Below are 8,111 nucleotides of genomic sequence, written 5' to 3' on the forward strand. Positions count from 1 at the left end.
TATCTCAGGAACTCAGACCTGCCTAATTTTTTCAATCTATCCCCCATTCACAAAGCTTAAAACTGATGGCTACATTTGTTATGATACCCAAAGAAAATAAGCAACTTCGTCCAAGTCAACAGGATAGTCTGTTAACAGGACTGGGGTCTTCTCAAACAGCTCCCCTTTGTAACTGCGCCATTTGCCGGCCGGGAGGTACACATCTCGCTCTTGCTTGCCCAGCTCCAGGACAGGGGCTACCATGAGGGTGTCCCCAATGAGGAACTGAGAGTCGATCTTGTGAGCGAATTCATCCCTGGGAGAAATCCACCAGATGGGCCGTATGATGGGGTCTCCCGTGTCGGTGACCTTCCCAGCCAGCTCCAACAGGAGAGGGGCAACCAGGGACTCATGCAGCTCTGTGAACTTCTGTGCAATCTCAATCACTGCCTTGTCGTAGAGCCAGGGGGGTATGGAAAACTGCATGGAGGGCATGAAGGTTGACAACTCCAGCCAGCGGATGTACAGCTCCTGGTCCGGGATTTCAACAGCACCTTCCGTCTTGTTTGGCAGAAAGTTTCCTCCAATCATGTCTGGTAGTATGAAAGGGTACCCCAGCATGCTAATGGTGAGCACGGTAGGGATCAAGGACTTGAGGCCAAGCTCATATCCCCAAACCGAGTCGCGGTCGATGATGCGGAAGAAGCACGAGATGTTTTGGGACTGGTAGCCAACCCTGACTTCGGCGAGCTCGTAGAACGGAATGGCCATTTCCGTGTACCGTCTGGACCAGATGCTGGGATCCGACAAGGGCCTGAAGGTGCTGAACTGCTTTGGAAGGTAGCTTACCTCACCAGCGTCAAATTTAAAGGACGCTATGCCGTACTTTGACCGCAGTTGTTTCAGGTGGCTCTGAAACCACTCCCTGGCTGTGGGATTGGTAAAATCCAAAATGGCCCCTATGCCGTTCCACCACTTCACCATCGCGGGGAGTTTCCCTGTCGGCTCCTTGATAAAGAGCTGCTGCTCTATCCCCACTCCAAAATTGGAGGAATTGTAGTTTATAAAGGGATGCGTCCACAGGGTAACTTTAAATCCCTCTTCTTTCAGCGTTTTGAACATTTCTGTCACATTAGGGAACTTTACCGGATCAAAGTCAAAATCGCCATACGTCTGGGTGTACATGTCATCAATTTCAATATGGCTGCAATTAAACCGGAACTTTTTAATCTTTTCTGCAAAATCTAGAAGTTTATCCTGGTCAATATGATTTTTGTAGAGAGCCCATGTAGACCAGATGGGGTACCGGAAGGCGTTTTCTGATGGGATCTTCGAAGGCTTGTTGAAGTACCTGCGCACCATGTATTTGTGAATGGAGGTCACATCCGAGCCCACGCAGACACGGTAGCTTAGCTCCGGGAAAGGCTGCTGCCCAAGGGGCGGTTTGTAGGGAGAATCCTTATACCTGGCCTGAAAGAAGAGCGACCGTTCACTGGCGTTAAACCCCAGGTGGAAGGGCACCGAGTTCTTGATCTTTATAGCCACCGCTTTCGAGGACAGCCAGTACCTTTCCAAGATGCCTCCAAAGCTGCCCCTGAAGGAATACACGTCGCTCGTCACAAAGGGCATGGGCTCCTGGTACCCTGGGAGTCTGATTGGCCAGTGCTGGATGCTCATTTCACAGCCCCCGTACCAGTGAGCGTCCTCCCAAAACATGGTGTGCTCGACCACCGTGTCTACCACAAACTCCTCCCAGTGGACGTGGTAGCACATCACCGTGTCCTTGGGCTTGACTGTCTGAATGAAGAAATTCAGCTTCCCTCTGTCCGACCTGGTGCATGTTAAAATCTCCCCTTCTTTCGAGCAGGACTCCAGATCAAGGGTGCCCGACTGAAAGGCCAGTCTGAAGACCACCTCCCCGTTGTGGTTTTTGATGATGAACCCATCTTTCCTCAGGTCCATCAATTCCGTCTTTAGCCGCTCCGCCTTCCTGAGAGACGCCGTGTAGTAGCACCAAGCCACCACCGCCGCAATGAACAAGATGAGCCCGATGACTATTGCACCGATCATTGGCTTCAGCTCCTTGGACAGCTTCGGCTTCACTGGGGTGAAGCTGTCAGGCAGGCGTGTTCCCATGGCATTCCCCTTTTCAGAGCTCCTGCTCTTTCTTAAACGATGAAAGGGCTGATTTTCCATGAGCCCCTAAAGCCCTTGTGGCCAGGAGCTTTGTTTCTTACTGTGTTGTTCTTCTCTGGTTCATCAAGGAGAAATACGAACAGGAGAATCAGTCAGTCATAGTGTCCTCTCCAAACCCATTCAGTCCTCCAGCACTGATCCCTGACACAGCACAGGGGTGAAATGTTAGAAATATCAACTAAATGAATCCAGCTAATGGACCAAATCATCCCTCTTGTAGCTCTGGTGAAGACTCCCTCTGCTTTCACTTGCAGTTCTGCTCCAGTCTGGTACATTCTGTTCACTGGCAGCTGAGCGAGGGTTATTATAATACCATGCTCTCAGACATGGGTATGCCAAGGTTCCCATGAGCTCTTGGCTGCAATGTGGCTCAGCTCAGCCAAGCTGGGAGGAGGGGATGAGACAAAGCTAGAGCACTGGGGAGAAGCGGACAGGACTCTGCGGAGAAACAAGGGCAATTAGCAGAGAATGCAGGCTCGCAGCTCCGCAATGATCTCTGGCTTCTTGTCTTTTGGTCAAGTAGATTCCTGGATGCATTTTCCCCACCCTGCCCGTATCTCTCTGCCCTCATGCTGCAGTTAATGTGAGCATGCTGGCAGCTAGGCATCCACTTCCCTGGCTCAGTTACAAAGAAGTGATGTCTCATTTCTGAGGGGACCTGGTAATCACAGCCGTCTAATGGCATGGAGGTTAATTGTCTGTCTGCACATCACTCCCTGAATGCCATTAAGCTGCTAAAATAGGAAGGAGCAAGCTCCCGCAAGAGAGCTATTTATAGCCTCACCATGTAGGCCCTGATTCAGCAAAGCACTTAAAGCAGGTTGGTTGTAGGACATGAACAGGTCAGGTCCATCAGCCTGAGGGTTCACAGAGGGCAGATTCAGTTTGCTGATTGGCTGAATTGCAGGTGGGGCCGGCACGGTCAGCCCCGTAGGCATCGAGTGGCGTATGGCTCTGTCAGCGCCGGAGGGTGTCTCCTTCTCCGTCAGCGCCGGAGGCAGGTCTCCGCTCGTTCACACTAGCACAGATCCACCCGCTGCAGGGGAGTGGCTCCCGGTTTACATCAGGGTAAGTGAGAAAAGGTTCATTGTCACTGCGGTCGAGGGGAGAGTGCGTCCCCCTGTCAGTGGAAAGAGGGTTTGGCAGAAACCTCGAAGGAGAGCAGTGTGGGAGGGAAGATTTCTGGGGAAAGCGTACTTGGGGTTTTAACTGGGATTGCCATAATAGAAGGAACGTGTTCATCATCGAAATGTCGGGCTGGAAGGGCCCTCGAGAGGTCATCTAGTCCTGCCCCCTGCACTGAGACAGGATCAAGTAAACCTAGACCAGTGGTTCTCAATCTTTTTGGGCTCAGGACCCATTTGTCAATGTTTATGGCCTTTCACAACCCAGTAACTAGTCTGGCGGTGGAAGCCCTTGGGTGGTTTTGGTCGGATCCTCTCTCCTGCGGGAGTTGATCCTGCACGTCACTCACCCCACAGTGGCGGCTTCTGCAGCTTCTGTGCTGTGGGGCTGGCTGGGCTTGGCTCTCCGCTCCGGGTGTTGCAACCTCCGGGTTTGCAGCACCGCTCAGGTTTGGCCACACACGCCCTGACTGGACCACATTTTGTGAGTGGAGTTGTGACCTGGCTCACGGGGTTGCAGGGCCACTCACTCAAATTTGGCCTACTCAGACTCTCGTCGTCATGACACCTGGGCTCAACCTGAGTGGCGCTGGGACCCCAGAGGTTGCAGTACCTGGATCAGGGAGGCGAGCCCAGCCACCCCATGCAACAGGAGCCGCAGGAGCTGCCATGCCACCCTTTGAACCATTCTGGCGACCCAATTTTGGGTCCCGATCCATAGGCTGAGAAACCCTGGCCTAGACCATCCCTGACAGGGGTTTGTCCAACTAGCTCTTAAAAACCTCCAATGATGGAGATTCCACAACCTCCCTTGGAAGCCTGTTCCAGAGTGCAGCTACCCTTAGAGTTAGAAAGATTTCCTAATATCTAACCTACATCTCCCTTGCTGCACATTAAGCCCATTCCTTCTTGTCCTGCCTTCTGTGGACACGGAGAACAACTGATCTCTTTATAACAGCCCTCAACATATTTGAAGACTGTGAGGTATCCTCTCACTGTTCTTAAGACTAAACATGATACCCAAGCCCAGACGTCTACACTGTCGAGCCCCTTAGCTCGAGCCCTGCAAGCCCAAGTCAACTGGCACGGGCCAGCCGCGGGTGTCTAATTGCAGTGTAGACATAATGAAGCACAGAGAAGGGAAGGGACTTAGCAAAGGACACCTGGCTGGTCACTGCACTGCAGGTCAGCTAGGAATAGACTCCAGGTTTCCTAAATCCCAGTCCAGTGCTCTGACCACCAAACCACACCCTTACTTTGCTCTGGTGAAATCATCTCAGTCAGGTGAGAGGATCCGTGAAATCAGTGGGGTTTAGGAACCTAAACACCTTTGAGGATATGGGCCTAAGTGGTTAACTTTCACTGATCTGTGTAAAAACTGATGAGTTTTAGAAATCAAATCTATCTTATTGCCTTTTAAATGTTTTGTCAAATTTATTGATAAAGGAACAAAACAAAACAAGACTTCCAAAGAGACCTACCAACGCAGCTTGCGAAGGTCTGGTTAAGAAGCAAGTCCTCAGAAACATCTTGTGGGTGATGGTGGGAAAAGGCAATAAGCTTGACCATCAAGCTACGCAACAAGTGTCTCAAAGTGTTTTTCCATCTTTCTTAATGACATCAGACTCCCAACAGAGTAATGCTAAGCGGCTTGAAGGTCCATTAAAAATGCCATCAATCGGTCATTTCACTATCCATCAGATCAGCTTCCCAGTGACCTAAACGATGTGCTGTGGTTTTAATAAGATCTTTTTTAAATTTTTTCTGTTCACCTTTTTTTTTTAATGCACTTTCCTCCCATTTTCGGTGGCAAAGTGGAAAAGGGATGAGAAATGGGAAGTGGGGAAAGGGGGGAAAGAAAAAGGTGGGGGAAATGAAGAATTTCAAAACTAGTTTTCAATAAAACTTTGAGTGAAAACTTGTCCCCCTTTCAAAACCTGCAGAACAAATGTTTCACAATTTCCAATTATATTTTTTCCCTTCCACTTTTGAATCATCTCTTCTCACACCCCAGCCTTACAGTGGCCTCCCTCCTGGTGGGGGCAGGGGGCAAGGCACAGGATCCTTGGGGCAGCAGGCCCCATACTCCCAGGGGCACAATGTCACAGAAGCGCCTGCTGCATGAGGCTCCACACTGCCCCCTGCAGTTCTCAGTGAGTAGCACAATTTAGTTATCAAGGCGATGGTGGGAGCTGAATCGGGAGAGGTTCTCGAACCAGCAGCAGGATCTCTTGGAAAAGGAGGAAGGTGGGAAGCAAGAGGGAGTAGTGGGGAGGGGAGTAGCGACAAAGAGACAATGTGCCTGATTTGCCAGGTGCAGCTTCATTGATGTGAATGGAGTCACTGGTTCTCCTGATTTGCACCAGTGCACATGGAATCAGAATCAGACCCAAGGTGCATGAAGGAGCCCTGGGCAGGTCCCAAGCTGGAAATGTCACAGCTTACATCTGTACTGTGGGTCTGCCTAGCGCCATCCTCCACCCTCAATCCTGATTTCTCCTGAGTGGTCTTTGTTTCTTAGGACTGGCATTGGAAAGAGCAGCCTCCACCCTGGGAGTTTGCAATTTGCCCTATTTCTGTGTCCTTGAAACCTTCCGAAAGGCTTTCCGTGCCAGCAGGGAAGGGGGGGCGGGGCAGCTGCTGGAGAGCTCTGCTGGGGACAGCAAATGGACCCATCCCTCTTCCATCCTGACAGCGCCAACCATGGCATATGACAGCCCAGACAATCTCCCCGCAGCAGCTGTGCCCATCTGTCAGCGGGGATCCGGACGCCAGCTGTCTCCAAGCTGCTGCTGTCCTGGTGTCATGGGTGGGATGTCTCGGTTGGCTGCAGTTTCCTGTAGCAGCTGCTGGAATCCATCCTCCAGTTCCAGGGCAGTAGAGGAAGAAGGGGAGAAGGAGAGATGCCGAAGCTCAGAGCACAGACTTGGCACCTTTCGAACCAACAGGCTTGGACAGCAGCAGGACCAACTACACATGCTCCCTTCCATTCAACATCCCAAAGGACCTTGCAAACATTAACCAGTTAAAGAATGGCGATGGTGAGAGGCCACTGGTTCCAATCCAACCCCGGCTGACAGTGACCAAACAGACGGTTGCTCTGATGGCTACTTGGTGCAAGTGAAATAAGTTTGGTGGGTCATAGTCTGCCTCCCAGTCGGGAGGTGTCCAAAGCAACAAACCCTTCCTTCTGGGATCACAGTCTGGGCTGATCTTTCAGACTTCTTCATAACCAGATTAGATACAGAGCACTGACCGGATAGATGGAAACACTCCACTAGGAGGTGCTATAGATGGCTATAAGAAAACTATTGGTCTGTTGGACTCTATAACAATTAATTTACCATTTATTAAAACAGCTATTAAGAATTTATTAGCCATTTATCAACTAGTGCTAGATGGAACTTTAATGTAAAGTATAGCCAAAAGCATATATACTTTTCCACATCAGCCTGGCAAATCAGGTAGCTATGGCTGGCACGTAACTTCATGTTATGGGATTTATTATTGAAAGGATTTGGAAGCATGTTTCTTCACCAGTCTCTTTCCTGTGTGTATAGCTGACATGATAAAATAAGTATCACTGATCACTAGGGATGGGGGGAAAGCCAAGTTTATCCCAAGGGATGCTGCCAGGCTACAAAGACCGCTTCACATGCGCTTCACATGAGCAAGAGATAAATCATAGGGTGGATACAGAGGGTGCAGAGACATTCTCAAGGACTCTCTATGTTCTATAAGGATAGAGAACAAGGATACCTGCCTCCCTGTTAATAACAATACGCAGCACTTATGGAGCGCTCTGCAATTTCAAAGCAGTGTGTGAGCATTAACTAACCATTCCCCGCAGTGTCCCCATGCAGCTACTAAGTAGCAGGGTTGTCTTCAACGGAGCTGTGCCCCTTCCTACCAGAACGCTGTGAGATTTCTTGTTCCTCTCAGACCTTTCCAAGAAAACTCAGTGCTCGAAGGATGTGCCTGATCAACGGCACTAGAGATTCATACCTGTGTCCGTCCAGAACAGGGATAACAGGGGCAGTAGCAATGCCTGCTTCCACTACCTCCCTACCAATGTGCTTCACTGCTGTCTTACAGTGATTGCTGCTATACCCAGATGGGAAATGGGAAATCAGGCTCCCTGGACGGGCTGTCCTTGGCCTCTCTGCCCAGACTCTCAGCCAGGTGCAATTTGCCACGTTGTGATGTGGATACTTAGACTGAAACCACCAGCTCGGTTCACAGAGAACACTTAACAGCCATCAGCTGGATGTGACTTTTGGTCCTGATCCCTACAGACCTAGGTTGGATTTGATCTGGCATCCTAGAGTGGGAAGGCTTGATATCCCTTTATCAAGCCCCTGAGTCCTCCAAATGCCCTTCAACCATTGCTTTTTGGGAACAGAACTTTCTTCCCAATCCAAAACCTGCTTCACAAGGAACTGCAAAACCAACATCTTCCCCCAGTTCTGGCCACTGCTGCAAATGGTCCAGACTGACTTTTAACATCTCACCTGAATGATGGCACTTCCGGCAGCACTGCATCTCCTAATACCAATCTCAGCTACTGCTGGGGTGCGTCGAGGGTAGACCACCCCCTGCCGGCTGAATCACTGACATCCCTTCCCGACGCACAGCACTGTCTAGAAGCAAGTGGCAGAGAGGAAAAAGCATCACTGGCTGATTGACCAGCACAACTTCCAGCAGCCCAGTGCCCTAGCTACTAAAGTGGAAGAGTGAGCAGTGCTGGGCTGCAAGAGATCCCGGCCCTCATCAAAGCAGCACTTGAGTTGCATCTGGATGGAGGGCTCACTG

General features: G+C 50.4%; 1 pseudogene across 1 annotated transcript; it reads right to left on the reverse strand.

Annotated features, from left to right (window-relative positions):
- Nucleotides 1-2,412, reverse strand: LOC311521226 (myogenesis-regulating glycosidase pseudogene; annotated as a pseudogene). The gene has a single exon. The product of its transcript is annotated as a myogenesis-regulating glycosidase pseudogene (transcript).
- Between the last annotated feature and the right edge of the window lie 5,699 nt (nt 2,413-8,111).

The sequence above is a fragment of the Lepidochelys olivacea genome (assembly GCF_965140295.1).
Source record: "Lepidochelys olivacea isolate rLepOli2 genome assembly, chromosome: 5".
Classification (NCBI taxonomy): Eukaryota; Metazoa; Chordata; order Testudines; family Cheloniidae; genus Lepidochelys; species Lepidochelys olivacea.